The sequence below is a fragment of the Triturus cristatus genome, chromosome 6 (genome assembly GCF_964204655.1).
Source record: "Triturus cristatus chromosome 6, aTriCri1.1, whole genome shotgun sequence".
Classification (NCBI taxonomy): domain Eukaryota; kingdom Metazoa; phylum Chordata; class Amphibia; order Caudata; family Salamandridae; genus Triturus; species Triturus cristatus.
The window spans coordinates 654,848,301-654,867,888 of NC_140589.1; positions in this window are offsets into that span (position 1 = coordinate 654,848,301).

Below are 19,588 nucleotides of genomic sequence, written 5' to 3' on the forward strand. Positions count from 1 at the left end.
CGAGCTCGTGTTCTTCACGAAGCAATACACAACTCGCATGCGGAAGACCTGCTTCACAAGTTCCCTCATCTTTTCCAAGGGCTGGGAAAACTGAAGGACCACACAGTAACTCTGCACATTGACAAAACCATAAAGCCTATGGCACTCAGGCACAGGTGCGTCCTGTTCCATCTTCGCCCCCTGGTTGAGAAGGAGTTGCAAGACCTGGAACGCCAAGAGGTAATCTAGAAGGTGTTGGGCCCTACTTCATGGGTCTTGCCCTTGGTCATCGCGCCGAAACCCACGTAACCTGGGGCCATCCAACTCTGTGTGGACATAAGGCTTCCCAACCAGGTGATCCAGAAAGAAACTAACAAATGACGGTTCAAAAGCCGGAGGGTCTGAGGGAAAGTTCTAAGACCACAAGGGGTTTGTTCCCCCCCAAAAAACAGAGCAAGAACCAATGTAAAACCACGGGGTCTATAGAGTGCTTAGAGAGTGTGGAAACCACTACATCAACATTGCATCAAGAGATGCAAAAGATACAAAAGTGAAACACAACCTAAATAAATCATTGGGCATATCCCTTTAAAGGACGAAATCCCTCACTCACCAATGGTGACATGCTTCATCATTTGGGATTCTCCTCCCAGAGGAAACACCTAGTTCCTCTGGGGGCTACAACTCCCTCACTATGAGGGAGGAGTTCAGGGATGTTTTGGTTATTGGGATGTTTCGATATACTAAATCCACAAATGTAGAGCTGATGGTATGAGTGAGAGCGCAGCGCAATGAAAAAATATTTAATGCATGTGAAAAATGTGAAGTTTAAAACTAGCTCAAGAACGTGAGACACAACTTTATTCGTAATACGTGCTTGGCTAGAGTTAAAATAATAGTGCACCAGCAGTCAACTGATTTTTTAGACCGTGGTGATGGAATAACTGGTCAACATGTTTCAGCCATATTGCCTCTAAGGAGGCACGGCTTTCATCAGGACCTAAATAGCTACTGCGGGCAAAAGAAGAAATGTGTAATGAACCCAAGCAAAGGATACTATAGGTACACGTTCTTTCAATGTGTTCATAAATGGTGTAATATACCTAGAAAGACCAAAAACATAATATCAAAATTAGTGGTGTTTCACAGAATCAATCTTGAATTATAAGAAAGATAAGAGGTGAACTGCACTTACCCGTGAATACTGGGTAAGTCACCACACCTCTACCTGGCAGCCGCTCAGGAAGGGAGCACCGCTCTATAGAAAATAAGGGTGATCAATGATTAGTGATTAGTCTCCATTCTGAAGGGGGGATAATACCATTAGATTCTAAACCCTTCAGAAGAGCATAGTAAATCTATAGGAAAAAATAAAATGAGAAGCAGGACCCTAAGTGTTGTGTTAAAATGACTAGCTCTTGTAAAAGAGGTTGTAGCCAGGCCACGGATAGTTGTCAAAAAACAACAGAAAACCCAGTGCCAAACTTGAAACGAAGTGCTGGGGAAACCCCACAGCGATAATCATAAAGTGCACTCCGAAATCCTGTGGCCGAAACGGAAAAATAGGAAGAAAACCCCAACTAGCTCCTAATACATAATGGTAGGTTACAAGAGCCCAAATGGAGTATCTAAAATGTAAAACGAAGTACCAAACAGAAGCGTGCCTTCTACCCAGCATATTACCAGTCTAGAGAAGAGCTTACCTGTCTGTTGGAATGCCAGCGCTACAGTGAGCCTGGAGCCGGAGGTACCGGGACACGGAAGTTCCTTCCTTAAAAAGACCGCCCTGTGTATGTTCGTCCCCAATCACAAGCTCGGGCATAGTGTATCAGAACGCGCGAAAAACACTTCTATTTGGAGCATGCGCGTCAAGGAACACTTCTTATTGGAGCATGTGTGATGGGATGTCTCAGGCGCGCATGCGCAAAAGAGTAGCACACGTTCTTATCAGCAGAAACTACTCAACAATGTAACTAAATAGCGTTATTGCCGAGGTGCTCAAAACGAGAGAAAGTATGTAAAACATAGCAGAACACTGCACTTATATTATCACATTTAGTTGGCAAAAAAATCGAAAAACTTCACAGGCTGAAAAGTGCAGAACACGTATGGAATGTAATAACGTGTATGCTGGCAAAAAGTTTGTGTAGCTAGGAATTGAAATACTGGTCATGGACTCAGTCAACCCCCGCGACAATATGACGGTAACACATGTACATATCAAATGTTCTAGGACACAAACAGAAGATACCTAGTCAGGGCAAAATATGGAGCCAAGCTCTCAAGGTTAGGTCAAGACAGTACCCGAGTCTATATAAGCAGCCAGGGAATGTCATCACTCATGCCGCCGACATCTGTCTGTAGCTTATGCACCCAGCATTGTTCTCGCCTGAACAGAAAAGCAACGACATCAGTATAATGGGGTGGAATGAATGGTTTCTCTAAGACTGTCCACTTCAGATCACTGGGACTGTGTTGATTGGTGAGGAAGTGGTGAGTCAATTTCGTTGACGCCTTGCCACATCGTATTGTACTCTTATGTTCAAGGATACGGGTTTTAACCTTCCTGGTGGCCATGCCCACATAACGTAATGGACAAGGGCATGTGATCATATATATCAAATTGTTGCTGTTGCAGTTAGTATGGCTTCTGAGAACCCACGGCCTTGGTGATCCAATATCGATCTCAGTAGTGATGGTAGTGTGAGAACATGCTGCACACAACCCACATGGGTAGTGTCCTTGTACAGTGGGAAGACCCCAGAGAGTATTTCTGTGTCTCTTTGCTTTGAATCCGGGGACCAGTATGTACCAGTCGGTCCCTCAAATTCGTGCTCCGTTTACCAGGTGATCCAGAGAGAAAGACATGTGACCCCTACCATGGACGACATTGTGGCAGATCTCAATGGGGCACATTGGTTTTCCAAGCTGGGTTTGAACTCTGGATACCACCAGCTGGAGTTGGTGCCTGAAAGTCGGTACATAATGAATTTTTCCATGCACGTGGGACTCCGACGGTACACCAGACTCAGTTTTGGCATCTCCTTAGCAGCGGAGGTGTTTTAGAATGCCATCAAGGAAACCCTCTCAGGACTGGTGGGTGTCATAAAGTTGTGTGATGACATTATTGTACATGATCCCAGAGCCTGGAGGAACACCATGAGCAACTGTGCGCCACGTTACAGTGCCTGACGGACTGTGGCCTCACCCTTCACTGAAAAAAGAATTAATTCTATCAAAATTCTATAGACTTCCTCAGATACGTGTTCTCCTGCGACTCCTGTGAGGGCCTCCAAGTTGATCCCAGGAAAGCAGAAGCCATCCGGAGTGCCCCTGTCCCGCAAAACCCGACCAAAGTGTGCAGATTCCTCTGCATGGTCACATACTGCGGGAGATTCATACCTAGCCTGGCCACGTTATCGGATCCCTGCGCCAACTCATGAAGACGAGCGTGCCGTGGGGTCCCAAGGAAGAGGTCACAAATCAGGACATAAAGAAAGCACTGCTGGATCAGGCCATGCATGGATCTCCACCCACAGAAGAAAACTGAGCAGGTTGAGGATGCCAGCCCTGTGGGGCTTGGAGCCGATCTTCTGCAGGAAGATGCTCCGGGGAATATGTCCCTGTTGCCTATGCAAGCTGGGCGCTGTCGTAGACTGAAACCAGGTATGGCCGAATAGAACGAGGGGCAATAGCCATCCGATGGGCCTGCCAGCACTTCCACCTCTACGTATGCGCCAACTGGTCATGTTGGTGACGGATCACAAGCCACTCCTGCCGCTATTCAGTGGAGCATGCCGCCTGCCCCTCCAAGTATAGAACAATGGGCAATACAGCTCCAAGCTTTCTCGTTTCAGATGGTCTACAGGCCAGTGTTAACAACACAGCAGACTTTCTATCGCACCACCCCTCACCAAACACCATGAGAGAACAGGCTTTGGATGAAGAACGCACAGAATGCTTCGTGAACATGGTGGAGGCCCACGCCAGTCCAGTGGCCATCACTAGAGAAGACATAAAGTAAGCCATGGACGCTGATGACACACTGCAGAAGGTGAAAGAAACTGTGGAAAAGGGGCAATGGCACAAATTCCTGGAAGGGTCCTAGCTGATGTCGGCAGAGGAGCAGAACGTGCGCCGCCAGCTCTGGAGGGGATGCAACAAACTGAGCATGAGTGGGTCCAGCTTGGTGCTGCGCGGTCAGAGGATCGTCATCCCTAAGAGCCTACAGGGTCATATGGTCATGCTCGCCCATCAAGGCCATCAAGGGGCCGCCAAGACCAAGGCAAGGCTCCGAGCGAAAGTGTGGTTCCCAGGCATGGATGAGCTTGTGGACAAAGAACTCAGGTGCTGCCACCCATGAACCATAAAGCGAAAGGATCCTGCTCCAGCGCCCGTGCTGACAGAAGCGCCGTGCTTCACTCCATGGGAAAGGATCAGCGTCAACTTCGGGAGATCTCCCAATGGACGGAACACCCTGGGGATCATAGACCTGTACTCCAAGTTTCCGGTAATTGAACCCGTACCCTCCACTGCATTTGTCCATGTGTGACCCGTGCTGGAGAAGACCTTTGTGATATTTGGTTTGCCAGGAGAACTAAAGTCAGACAATGGGCCCCCCTTCCAAGGGCAGGAGTCTCAGGACTTCTTGGCACAAAAGGCCGTTCACCACCCTAGAATCACACCCCAATGGCCGCAGGCAAATGGGGAGGAGAGGATCATGAGGACACTGAATCGAGCCCTCCGAATTGGAGTTGATCAGAACCAAGATGCCAAGATATGCCTTCACCAGTTCCTATTGGCCTACCAGCAAACCCCACACTCCGCCACGGGAAGCGCCCCCGCAACCCTACTGTTCCAACAGCCGCCCAGGGACATCATTTCAGAAGACTCTGAGTGGGTGCCACCAAACCTGGACATAGAAAGGCTGAAAGAGAAGCGGCGAACAACCAAAGAGAAGGCCTCCCAATATGGTCATGCGAGGATTCCACATTTGGAAGTTGGATCACAAGTGATAATCAAAGACCGCCATCTGGGGTGGAAGTTCCGCACATCTTACGAACCAGAAGTGTGGACAGTGGTGCAGGTCGATGAGACCATGATAACCGCCAGGCGAGGCAGACATACCGTTGTGAGGAATGTTATATGGTTTAAGGAAGTTCTCCTAAACACCAATCCTGCAAGCACCCGAAGGTGGACAGACAGCAACCCGGAAGAGGAAGAATACCCACCTGGTGAGGCAGACGAAACAAGTGCACCGCTCTCACCTCAACGGGCAACCGCAGGGCCATCTGGTGATGCAGGACCTGGCGGTCAAGCACGAGAGGATCAGATGTCATCTGCTGGAAATACCGTGGATGAAGATTGTGCTGGTGACCAAAAGCAGAGTGTGGTGCCAAGAAGTCAGCGATATCAACTGCGCCCAAACCCGGCGCCCAGCCAGAAGCTAAGAGACTTTGTATGTAAATGTGTGTGAACGTTTTAGCTATATGTATGCTTTGATTAAAAGATAGGAAGGATGTAGAGAGCCACCCGGCCTCTCCACAGAAATGTATCCTTTCACACCCCTCCTGACTGGGCTTGGTCCGAGGGGTTAAATAAATGGGCGGGGATTGCACATGCTCACTCACCGAATGGCATACCCAGTGTCCGGTGTGTCTGTGCTGCGCAGCGCAGGGTCGGGCCTACCTCATATATCCAGGCCTCCCCGCTACAACTCCGTCGCAAGTGCCCCTGCATGTACCCTATCTGCCTCTGCCGCCGCATGGCATTAATGAAAGTAAGAGGCCGGGCAGATGGACCTAAATACCCCGGGCCATCGCGGTGGCGGAGGGCGGAACTGACACTCCCATTGCACGACAACCCTGTGCTTCCTGCTGCCTCTCTCCCTATGCAGCATCACTCCCGAAATTCTCCATAGAAATATAACATGTTTATTAGGTGATTTAGCGGTGGAGTACTGGTAAACCGTGGATTCTTGTTTTTTTAAATTACTGTCCACAACTCAGGTTCCTCTCCTATTACTGGCCAGATTTAAGGTAGCCTTTGACCATATACGGTCTTCGGTTTCAACTACAGAAATAACATATACATACAAAACATATATTAAAATACGGTCATTTACTAGTAAAATTGTGTTAACTCTACACTTCAGCTGAATGTGAGAAGGAATGCAGACTTTGAAAGTTACAAAGAGACGCAGCAGTTTAATTTTTCACACTTCTGTTGAAGTGAACTTTTCCTGTATACTGTTGATTACTTAAAAGGCGATACTAGTGTCAGCCTCAAATTAAGCGCCGCCAGGCAGCTGATACCGCATGTAAACGCAGCACATTCCGAGGGACAGTAATGCCTGCGCGGGGGATGATTCATCTCAGAAGCCTGCTTCCAAAGAGATTACTAAAACTCCCAGATAATTAAGAAAATGAGAGAAAGAATTGGATCTAATTGCTCTCATCTGCTCAATATTTAGGCATGAAAAGGAAGGTGAGACTAGCGAGGAAAACAGAAAAAACGACAGCGAGGCGGCAGGGACGGCTGCATATTACAGCTTAACATTCTAGTCATTTCAATGGTGCCCTCGAGCAGTATGTCATTGTCTGACACTATCTGTCATTTGCAGCCCTGCCTGCAGACAGCCAGCGGCCCTCGGGAGATTTCAAGACGCGTTTTTCCCCCTCTTTTCCTGCCTGGTTGCAGCAGGTGTGTAACGGCCACATCTCTATTAGGTCTGGCATGGAAATGAAAGCGCATTTAAAGTAAAGGCAAGCCATGTGTGCTTATCGCTAGGGAAACCCTGCGCTGCGGGGCCATGCCCTTTCGAGACGCAGGCCACACTTTGCTGCCAGGTCGCTCTTCAGAGGAGGCCGAGGCGATGAAGACATCAGATGCTCGGCTGGAATCCGGCCACATTCCGCCGCAGCACAGTGCACGCGGCCTGCCTCCGAACCACGGGTGTCCTCTTATCCCAGTCTTGGCAAAAGCAGAACAATGGCGGCTCACTGCTGCGATCCCCCTCCCCCCGCCTTCCCGCATCCCAGACCCAGGGCCACCGTAAGCTTTATCCAGGACTCCCTATTCACTTCAGCATAATGCGCAGGCACTCTCCTCTTCTTAAGGCCGCAGCTCAGCCAGGCATTTTACTCTACCTCTCTGTCTTTCTTCTCCGCGTCCCTAATCCCGCTCTTTACCTTGTGAGTTACTGAAGACAACCCATGCGAACGGAAGACACGCAAAGTCTTCGAGTATATAAGCTTGAGATAAATACGTCACTCCCCCTCCTGGTGTTTGCCCGAAGGATCTTCGACGTAGACCCCTTAAAACCTCACTCTGGACTCCTGCAGTCTGGGAGGAGCCGGCGTCATTCTTTGGAACGGGACTGATCCCCAAAAGTGCGGTTCATTTAATTGCACACAAAGCTTCTCCGCGGCCTGCATGGGGAATACTAGGCCTAATTGAATCTGCTGAACACACAGCGTGTTTTCTTTTCACAGACGTTCTTTCCATTTCTGTGTTCTGTTTGTCTTTCCCATGGCATCCGAGCAGAAAAAAAACCCTCCTTCACGTGGCAAAATCCATAAAACAAATATGTCAATCATGCATAATGGTAAAATGCAATAAACTTTAAGCACCCCCTGATGTAGGTGGTGATTCTATTATTTCTAATTAAATCATTTAATGTATCCCTTAACAGCCCGATTTCTTAAATGTATGCAACGTGCCCACGTTTTATTATCAAAGCGATATTACCTATATTGAACGTTAGTCATTCTGGCCCTCAGTACAAGTGACCCACTAGAATCACTCAATTCCACCCTTAGAAGTATCGTTACCAGATTCCCCGTAATTGCAGAGGATTTACGTCTTAATGCTGATCACTGCATCAGAGCTGCACTGAGCAAGGGACCATGAAGCTATTCCTACTTCTAAGCAAGTCAGAAACTCCAGAGCATGGAAGGAAGGTACCTGGTTATAAAACTGGTTCTGTTTAATAAGGGTTAGGGGACACTTGTGGTAATAAGTGAATTTGCAGCAAATGGGCCTACATTTTCAAGGTTATTAGAGACCCCCCCCCCCTCCCATGGTTATAGAGCAACCCACAGAGAGGGTAGCTTGAAAGAACAGAGCTGTGGTACCTGCTCTGTGTTCCCGAGCAGCGCTCGGAGAGGTGATTCAGCCATTGGTCTTCTGGACTGCGATGCTGAAGGAATTACAAGAAATACAAGAGCTTCTTAAGGAATGCTTAGGGTCTTTAAAGATAGCTAGCTCCAGAGGGGACACTTTTAAGGCATTCGCTCACTCATGTATGGGTGCCCCATCCCTAGTGCTACTGGTGTGTTTTAATGATGCTTTAGAAATACACCATCACATTGATAGACAGTTCTAAGTTATTTTCCGAAGATTGGCAAACACCACGCAAGATAGTGTTAGTAATGGTGATTGTCAATAATAAACACCGTCTACATCCCACTTAATATAAACTAGGTATAGCCAGTTTTCATACTCCCGCCCATGCTGTCCCTTCCCTCATACATATCATCTTCTGACAGCAATCTAAAATAGCAACAAATATATGAATGGAATATTTTTCCACATTCTCTGGTTAAGTCCACTGGGGCCATGCCATGCTAACAAATTGGTCCCTCTGAGCATATATGTTATCGTCCCGCTGCTCTAGTGCCTTGTTATCTGCTTACTAAGCTGCCTCTACAGAGTGGGAGCTGGGTCATATGGATCGGGCTGCTGTGTGTAGCATCAACTTCAGTCTGAATAGGTTTGTTGTAGTAGGTGATGGCGCTGGGATGCTTGTTTTTCAAGTTTAGTTTTGTTTAAAAAAATGCAGACCGTCTGCATAGGTGGAGACTTGGTTTAACCCAGCCTTGCTTCACCCTCTATCCAAAAGCTTTAGTTTCTTTTGTGGTTATAGAGTGGTCTACCATTACCAGCCATGTCCCTCTATCACAATTTGGGTTGACCTTTAAAGATGGAGTTACACTCATCTATGCTCATGCTTCATACATGTCAAACTCTGGCCGCGCCAAACATTGTTAATTAAGGGTAACATAGTCTACCTTTGAATAGATGAGATTAACTAATGTGCGCTGAAGGTCCGCCAAGATTCACTGAGTGTGCTGCTCAATTGCAGCCGCCCCTGATAGTTCTATACTAGACCCTTGAGTCTCCCACCACTGCTGCTCTTCAGGTGTACTATAGCTGCTAGGAGGGTCGGATTGGTGGTGGCGGGCACTTGGCCAATGGCCGGTGAGCCAGTTTCTGAGTTGCAGCTGTGGGCCAAATACTTGGGCCTGCATGGTGCTGATTTGAGCTGTCTGTGCAGTTCAGAAGTCGCCAGCGGCCCAGTGGGGGACAGAGCGGGCTTACCGAAGGCAGATGGGCCTCTATTACTTCCCTTTTACCAACAGGGCTGAGGTTGCATTCCCAGTCTCTCGCTTGGCCAGCCCATTAATAGATGCAGATTGAGCAGGGGCGGAGGTGGAGGGGCCTCAGCAGAAGTGGACTTGCATATATCCAGGTGTGGTTCACCAGTGTGAACCAATCCATGCAGAAAGAGTCCTGGCAACATCTGCATTTTTTAAATTCTCATTGAGTTTAAGAAAACATGCCCCTTTTAGGGAAGCCCCCTTCCTTCGTTTCCTAATACTTAAAATACTGAAGCAGTTTTTTGCAAAAAGGTCTATTCTGCAAATGTAGGGCCCTTTTTAGGTCTCGGCTAGCGAAGGCTGCGCTTGCGCAGTCTCGCTCGCGAGATTTAATGACTTGGAGAAGAGGGGCTTGAACCCGCCCCTCTTCTCTCCTCTTCTCCATTGGCTGGCCTCTTAAATGCTGGCCAGCCATTGGAGAAGAGGTTTGTCTCGCAAAACAAGCCCCGTCCTCTTCGGATTCGGGGGCGTTTTTTTTCAATACTTTTCGCTGGGCGTGTTTAAACGTCCCCGAATCCGAAAACACGCCCCCGAATCCGAAAACGCCGCTGCTTTCTCCGAGGCATTTCTGCTTCACCTCGGAGAAAGGCAGTGGTGTGCTTGTTTTCCGCCATGGCTGCTTTCGGTTCACCGGTCAGGCTCCGCCTCCACCGAAAATTATCTTCTGAATGGTTCCGCACTCGCAGTAGTGTCTAGTGAAGCGATAATGAAAATCCGGCACCCTACCTATTCTGATGTCTATCGCTAAACAGCAGGGAAAATGACGGGTGGGACATTTCCACTCGCTTAAGGTTACCTCCTCGTCCGTGTTGGAGAGGCTATTAAGTAACTAATCTTCCCGCGTGCAGGGATTGCACGGAGGAAGGGGTGGGGGGGGGTGCTGAATTATTCATGGTGCAAGGGAGGCTGCCCTATTAGCATGCACCAGACATGCTGTTTGTCTGTTTGCTAACATTCCTCATTCAGGACTTGTTAACTGCCCGACGAGCTTAACACTCTCCCGCTCGCTGCCTGCCCCTCCCCCCGCAGTGTTGTCACATTTTTAAAGCATTCTCTAGCCCAAAGCCAACCAAAAAGTAGCCCAAAGTAGCCCAATATTGCTACTTTAAGGAAGGAGGGGCAGGGACATCGTCAAGCAGGCGGTGAATGTATTGGAATTGATGTTGCAGCAGGCTGCCAAGTAAATATTTGTCTAATAAAGCGCTTTATCATACTAGTTTGCTGGAGCGCTGTATATATATTTAGAATCTGTCAACTAGCACAAACCCAAATTTTACCGCACAACCGGGGAAATATAGCCCAATTGTGCGTGAACTAGCCCAATATGGCAACAGTGCCCCCGACACCACCCCCTGTGCCACCAAGCCCCTCGCCGCCTTTTGTGGCTGCTGGCAGCCAAGGGGTGGCATCGGCGGGGCGAGGCCAGGATCCTGTTTCTCGATAAGCCCCGCCCCCTCGCGCTCCCAGGGCCTGCTGCCCGCACTAGCCCAGCCCTTGAAGGGATGCCTGAGAGCCGAGCCTGCTCTTTCACGGGAGGCTGCGGAGCTGCAAGGTGAACCTTCCGCCCCTGCGAGGGCCGCTTCGCGCCGCTACTGAGGTGAGTGTCCCTATAACGTGTGCCGCTGCATGCTTATTTATACACGCAGACGGGGCTGTGCCGTCTAGCTCTCTGTTTGGAAAACTGGTGTACTTTTAGTTGCATATATCGGTCTGCATTTATTTTGTAGCACGCATCCTATACATTAATTCGCGCCTTGTGCTGTTCGGTGCAGCAGCAGAGGGCAACCAGGCGTATCATGTCTAAATACTTTTATTAATGTATTTGACAGTTGCTGACATAGTCACATGCCAGGAAACCTATTTGTTCATATATTCTAATACTTTCTGCGTGAATATGTGTATGCCAGCATGTGTGCGCGCGGACTTTCCTGGTTTTTTCTTTTTTGCACTTTTCACATTTTACATTGCATCTTTAACATTTAGCGTTGGTTGTGCCCAACAAAGAAGTTAGATGTCAAATGGCGACTCTTATGCCCCAGAGGCCTCTCTCCGTCCCTGCTCACTCGTAACACATGGTCAGTATTAGAGTAGGGCCTACTCCGTCGTTACAAGGGCCATTACATACGTCATATGCCATCACTAAACCCCATGACTGCAAGTAGCACCAGAATTTAAGAACCACGCTCCAGCGAATGCGAGGTAGGCAGATGCTTGCATTTTTGTGTGCTTGTTTTTGCATTAAAACGAGTTGGTCCCATATCGACTGATTCCCCAAAAAGCCCACCCCTTGCCTACGACCAGACTATATTGTGGACTAGATTTTTCCTTTAAGTGTTTATGCTGTCTCTTATTCTGTTTTGCTGCTGCTGCTGGCATAGTTCATCAAATGTATGGTTTCCGTGTAGATACACTACATTTATAAGTGACCAGATCATGTCAAGTCTCAGCCGACTTTAGTAGGCGCAGTGGTAGCATGGACACCTGTTTACTGTGTTGTGAAAGCCGATCATGTTAGATAATACGTGTTTCATCACACTGCTCAGAGCTCAAGGCAAATCGTGCAGCTATTGTTAATTGATGGATGCTAATTGAAAGGCACCAATTACATTTTCGAAATTGTCTATTTAAGTATATCGTGTATACTTTGGTTACTGTTGCAGAGAGCCTTCCAAACTGTTTTGCAATATGCACATTGGAACTAAACATGGTATAACATATAGTGGTTTTAAATGGCTGCAGTTAGAACCCCCCCCCACTCTTTCATTCCTCCCTTTCTTTCTGTCTAGCAGTTCTTCTCTTACTGAAGTTCACCTCCAGTCTTGCTAGCAGGCCTATGAAGCAGCACAGCCAAGAACAACAGTGACTCTGTCACTTAGGTCACAGGACCCTTGAGAAGGGCCAGCTCTAGGGCAGTGCAACCGGTGAGACCGGGCACTGACTTTGGGTGGGGACATTATGTTTGCAATTAAATTAAGGTTTTAAATACGCTTGATGCCTCCTTCCTGGCCTCCAGCTATTTTCGGCAACAATAAAAATTTCATGATGACTCTGGTGTTTAATGTTCTTCCTAGAGAGAGATCGGAGTTTTGTCTAGTGGAAGTTTTGACTCCTGGAAAGGTAGCACATAGGGTTAATGTGCCTGCAGCAAAGAACATGTACCATGCAGATCACAAAGTGCACATAATGTAAATAGGTCAGTGGGCTACTGCATGTGTGTGTGTAGGTGGCTCTATTTGTGTGTGGGTTGCTTTATGTGAGTGGTTCTGTGGGTGGCTCTGTGTTTGTGGGTGGCTTTGTGTGTGTGGGTGCAAATGCAATAGGTCTCGCATTTGAGAGTGATTAAGCTATTGACATTGTAAATAACAATGCCGTTTCTTTAAATATTTTAAAAACAAAAACATAAACAAAAATAATGTCATGAGCAATGCCAATAGCTCTAACTTTAACAATGCCGAGACCGTTGCATTGTAAATACTTGTTTTAGGGTGCCTGAGACTATTTCTGATCCCAATCCAACCCTGGCTGCCCAGGCGTAACACAGTAAGTCCTTGTTGTGCTGTACACTGTCTGGCATATCCAGAGTGCCACTGCTAGTCACCACGAGCCTGCTCACAATGTGCTTCTACACACAAATGCAACAGACTAGGACACATCTGACCCACTGCCACCACTGGAACACGCATTGCACAGGATTGTGGCAGACTGGCTGTTTCTATTTCACTAACATTTGTCTCTGGATCCAAGTGCATTGTTTCCATTACCAGGATTCACCATGAGCACCTATTTCTGATGAGCTGGAGAAGAGAAGGGGGTAGTGCTACTTTGCCAGTTGCCATTCTCCATCACCTTTACGGTTCTTCACGGGCCCTGGTTCTAATGACCCACAGAAGCAGCCCGTGCAGGTAAGAGCAGTGTGGCAGTGGGGGTGCTTGACAGATGACGACAAGGGAAAATTAAATAAATAATACATTTTCCCGTCGTCGTCGTCTGTCAAGGACCCCCCAAATTCCCCCCTCTCCCCCACCGCCCTTACCTGCATGGGCCATTCCTGATGATCCTAGTCTAATCTCCCAAGTTCTATCTCGACAATTCTCTTGACCTCTTGTGTTCAATTTACTTCCAAAAAGAAGGGCTGTACTTAACAAAAAAAGCGAAGAAATGCACTGCTTGCTCAGAAGCTGTACTTTTCTTGTTTGTTGAGGCAGCAAGGAAAATCCCCCACACTTGCAAACAATCAAATGAAGTTGTCTGTGTGAGGTGGTTGTCTTCTGTCTAGTGCACCTTGAAGGCTTCAGCTCCAGGAGGCTATCTATACTCCTTATTGCAGGAAAGTACTGAAGCACTGGCTAGTTTTTCTGGTTCAGTGTTTTTGTTTTCGTCATGCTTGATTGCACTGCATTTTGTTGTTTCGTGTAATACTGAGCTCTCCATCTTTAAAGGTTAAAGGATTCAGTCACAGGGACTAAATGTACCTGTCAAGATAGGAACAGATGTATCAGAGCCTGCATGGGGCTGTGTTTATTATGTGTGCCAAGCAGAAGTGCTTGGCAGGCAGAAAACTAAATGCTGCTGAACCATTTTATACAACATGTACCATGGAGATGTTTATTAGTCATCTTGTTTTGACATACTTTATTACATAGGGGGTTGAAAATAACATAGCTGTTGTTTAAATACACAATTAAGCTAATTTATGTTTGCAGTCCTGGATAAGGGACCGTGGTTGTATAACACAAACATTAAAAGGTGGCATTGCACAAGGTGAGCTACTGTATTATTCACACAATTGTTTCTCTACAATTCGTTAATTAAAGTGGACACTGACATTGACTGCAGTCTATGAAAATAAGTAATTCATGCAACAGGAAGTGCGGTTGCACTGTTGTCAGTTGTCATTCCATTGAGCTCCCCTGACACCACACCACCAGCGGCAAGCAGGTGGATGACAGATGCAGTGGCTGAACAGCACAGACACAGCACCTGATATTTGCAAATCAATCTCTATCCTTGAAACTAGGCCAGATCGGCACATCCCACGCTTGGTGTGTGTGTGCCCTATCGATTTCCAAGAGCTAAAGGAAGTCTTCATACATGTGCTGTTGATGTTTCTGGTACATTGGAACATTGCACTTCGTGTACTTCTCCTTTTGCTATGTAAACACGTGTGCAGCTTGCAGCTTTTCCAGATGTACTGTCCAGGGGCATGAATGTGTCTGCACATGTAGCCTGGCCTCCTTACACTTTCAATCAGGCTGTTAGTGCTCTCTCTCCAGGAATGAACTGGGAACCATAAGCAGCCTTGGAAAAAATGCTCAAACCAGCCTCGCTCCCTTCATCTTCTTGTGCTGTCTCTCTCTTTCAATCTCTCTTTCAATCTCTCTTTCAATCTCTCTTTCCTCTCGGAGCACAAGTCTTAAAAAAAGAAGTGGGGGTATTATCCAAATTAGGCAGTATGCAAGTGACATCGTGGCACGTGCCATCACAGCGCATGACATCACATCACATGACATCACATGTGGCATCACTGGAAGACATCTCACTGGAAGTGACATCACTAGAAGTGACACCAGATAGTAAGACTTCGCACATATGATTAGCAGGTATATCATGAGAACATTTAATCATGTTAGGAGATTTATCAAATGAGATTTTGCATCAGGAATGTGCCAAAAAAGTGCTGCAACCCCGACACAAAATCTGGATCTCAACTAATACATTTAAAAAAAAACCCTGTCACAAAAGAAATGGCAACAAGGAGAAGCATGGTAGTAGATCTGTTCTGCTTAATTGGTTGCAAACTCTGCATTTTAAAATATCTTATGGGGTTAAGGCACCTGCTACAGAGATCATTGTGTGCCCAGCATATCTCAGGGAATAGTAACAATGGTAAGATAACTCTTGAGGTTGAAGCTTTTGCTGGAGAGATCTGTGTTTTGTGTAATCCTAGATTTTAATCAAAGTGTATGCTCCAATTACATTTATATAGAGCTTACTACCCTAACGAAGAGTTGAAGTAGTATAGTAGGTGAATGTGTCTCTTGCAAAGCACATCATGTAACATGCCGATGACAGATTTTTATTTTATAGATAGGTAAGTGGATTACTGCTTTCAACACAGAGATCCTTTTGTTACTTGCAGTTCATAAATTGTATTCCTTCAAATATAGCACAGTAAGCTATGAATGACATGTGACTCCTACACCTTATAATCCTCATTGTTTTATGTAACATATCTTGTACATTGATTTACACACTTGCATGATTGATTGTGAATGTATAATGTGTATGTTACGTAAAGCAATCTGGCACCCTACATTGGGATGAGTAGCACTAGAAAAGAAAGAAAATAGTGCTATATGAAATTTTATTTGTGTGAATACTGGGACAGACAAACAAATCTGACATTCTTACAATACAGCGACTTATATACAGGAACTGAACACAGTCAAAAGCATACTTCTCTTAAGTATCTGTTAAGTGAAAACAAGCTGTGTGCTGTTTTGCCCTCTGTTGCATATGCATTTAATTGTGAGGCTCCAGACCGTGTCCAGCCAGGATGCTCAATCAAAATGAGGCCTGATGGCACCTTAACTTCAGCCTTTATCTTTGGACCAGTTGGAGGTAAAAATAAAATGCTCCTCTCGCTGCCTGCATGTTGAAGCAGACAATGTGCAGGCACTGCTGAACATGTCCCATTGTCTGAAAATTATGCCGGGACAAGCATATTTCTGTTGGGCCCAACTTCATGGTGGCAGGGTGGATGGCATCCATCCTGTTAAAATAGTGGGTGGACGCTGTCTACCCGCGTGTACTCCTGACTTGTGACCTACATTCTCTCTTTCCTTCTCTACTGTGTTACTTCTCCTCTCTGATTGCTTTTTTTCTACCTTCCCCTCCCCTCCCTCTCTGTCTATCGCTCTTGAAGGCTCCCCATGCCTCCTGTAAATAACCTTGGAGAGCTGGGGAAACCAGGAGTGTCCATGAACTTTTATAAAATGACCTCTGACAATTCCAGCCCATCAGGAAAATGCCGGGTGGAATAAAAGGCCTGTCTGGCCTTGTCTCTCTCCCTATTCAGTTATATGAGCATAATTGCTTATTTATAGCGCTGCCTTCGGATTTCAAACAGGCATGCCCTGGCAACACCCCTAAAAACTGTCTGATATGCTGCATGCGGAGGGGACATTGAGTCCATTCAATGGTTTGTTGAAATATAGTCTGCTTAATTTCTGCTATTAAATCTCATCTCAGGACATAGGTGTGAATGATGAGCACATTCATCATTTTGGGCTTGACTATTTCTTTGTCTATCTAATTGGTTCTCATTCCATAGATCTTCCAATATGGAGACTGACACTCCTCATATTTATATTTCTACTTTGCAAAATATGATTGCGTGTAGGGACATTCTGGTTATAATGAGTCACAGAAGAATATCCTGGTTACCGTTATCTGGCCTAGTGTGTTAATGTGATTTTGTCTTCTCCTAGAAGTCACTGTGAATCAGACCCACTCTTTGCAACAAGTATTAATTGCTCAGCGAACCTGAAAGGTGATAGCACTTGGTGGAGAAGATTCTACTATACTTATTGTTCGGAATAATTCTCATGGGGCAAAATGTACGTAGCACTGGTCGCAAAATACTAGTCTTCATATTTTGCAACCAGTATTTTGTCACCAGTGTGGTAATTTATGAACCAACCTATGAACTAATAAGTCGGTTTGCAAATTACTGATTTCTAGCAGGTCACAATTTGACCTACCTCATAAATATTAATGAGATAGTTTGCAAATTTTTACCCATTAGGAATTGCATCCACATTGATGGAGGCCTGCTGAAGTCAGCAGACTACCATGTCTGTGATTGCTTTTAAATAACGTTTTTTTTTTAATGCAACCTGTTTAACTCACCAGATAAAAGGATGCATTGAAAAAAACGCCTTGAATAGATTTTTTTAAGAGCAGGCATTTGGCCATATGACCAATGCCTACTCTTAAAAAATGTTTTTATTAACATTCACATAGGAGACGGGATCCCTTAGGGACTTCTTCCCACTTAGCGAATGGCTTACCACTACAGGTAGTCAATAAAATATTATTTTTTTGCAAGTAGATTTCTGTTGCAAAACATTAATACATACCATTCCGAATCAGTATTTGGAAGGGATGCCCTAATAATGGCCAATCCAAATACTAAATCAGTATTTGGTCGCAAACACAAGTTGCAATTCATTAACATGTTAGTGAATTGTATTTTTTGATTTGTACATACTTAAATAGCTTTTTGCAGTCCCAAACGGCACAATTTTGTGCAACAGGCCACTTGCGAATGCAAGAACACGTGCCACAACCATGCACTGTGTTGTCATTAATATTAGCAAAACACACAAAATGATGGACGGAATGTTGCACGTTGGCAAAACATTCACCCCCAGTCACAGATCTGGGTTTAATCCATCATTATTTTGCTCACCATGCCACCCCAGTTCAGACATGGCCATATGCAAATCATATGCAAATCAGTCTTGACCCTGTGCCTCGTGGGAACAGTCCAGTCCGAACTGCCAAGTCATGCCAAGTCATGTCTTCCCTGGACCGGAATCAAGCATCCTAGAACCGGTTTCGGGGTTTCACCCCTCTTCAGCCAGGATAGCTTGACTCCAGTGGTCCTAGGATGCTTGATTCCGGTCCAGGGAAGACATGGCTTGGCAGTTCAGGCTGGACTGTTCCCATGAGGCACAGGGTCAAGACTGATTTGCATATGGCCATGTCTGAACTGGGGTGGCGTGGTGAGCAAAATAACGATGGATTAAACCCAGATCTGTGACTGCGGGTGAATGTTTTGCCAATGTTCAACATTCCGTCCATCATCTTGTGTGTTTTGCTGTTCGCCCTATGTGGGAAGGGTATGCCCAAATGTGGGTCCCGTGCTCACTACCCCACTGGAGTCAAGCTATCCTGGCTGAAGAGGGGTGAAACCCCGAAACCGGTCCTAGGATGCTTGATTCCGGTCCAGGGAAGACATGGCTTGGCAGTTCGGACTGGACTTTTCCCATGAGGCACAGGGTCAAGACTGATTTGCATATGGCAATGTCTGAACTGGGGTGGCGTGGTGAGCAAAATAATGATGGAATAAACCCAGATCTGTGACTGGGGATGAATGTTTTGCCAATTTGCAACATTCCGTCCATCATCTTGAGTGTTTTGCTTGTCATTAATAATGTCATTTCATATGTTGTAGTCATGTTATCAATGATGTCACAGAACATGTCATAAGTAATGTAATGTGGGATGTAACAAGCAGTGCATGAATTATAGTTACTTGAGATAACTATAACTGATGAATTTCAGTGTCTTTGTTAGTTTTGAAACAGTGTGCCTTAACTGACATTTTCACTTAACTATAACGTCCCTATAACCTTTTGTTTATTCAGTGAATGTCTAAATGTTTTTAAAATTTCTCTTCTTTATTTGACATGGGGAATAGTTTTATCACTCGACATGACAGTTTATTTCATGACAAACAATTTATCCTTTACTTTGTGAAATGGACACAATTCCCTTCTCAACTTCTGTTTGACAGCCCATCCAATTTTGCAGAATTCAACTTAAGACTTAAATGAGGAAAAATACTATCTTCCCAAACCTTTTCAGAAATATCCTTGGCTTTACCAAAATCCGGTCCTCTTGCATCTTCCATAGTAAAAGCTACCTCACATTCAGCCGGACATGTGCCTGATGAAATCACAACAGGTATTACTGAAATGTAATCAGCATGCACATTCTTAGATCTTGGCACACATTCAATTTTACAGTAGAAAAGCTATAATTGGCTAAGTAATCTAGCAATCCTTGCAGTTAAATTCTTACCACTACCAGGGGATAAAACATTCACAAGTGGTTTCTGATCGTTTCTGATAGTAAAAGTAATTGCCCACATGTACATTCTATAAAGTTCTGAAACCCAAGTGCAAGCCAATAACTCTTTCTCAGTTACAGAGTAAATGCGTTCAGCTTCCTTCAAAGTTGTAGACCCATATGCAAGTACCCGTTCCTTCTTCCAACCTTTCTGCTTAAGAGTTTACCCTAACTGGATCTGGCTTTCTGCACTTCTGTTTTCAGTCCTGAGGAAGACCCGCTGTGACGCTTGTTGAATTGTGCATACCCCT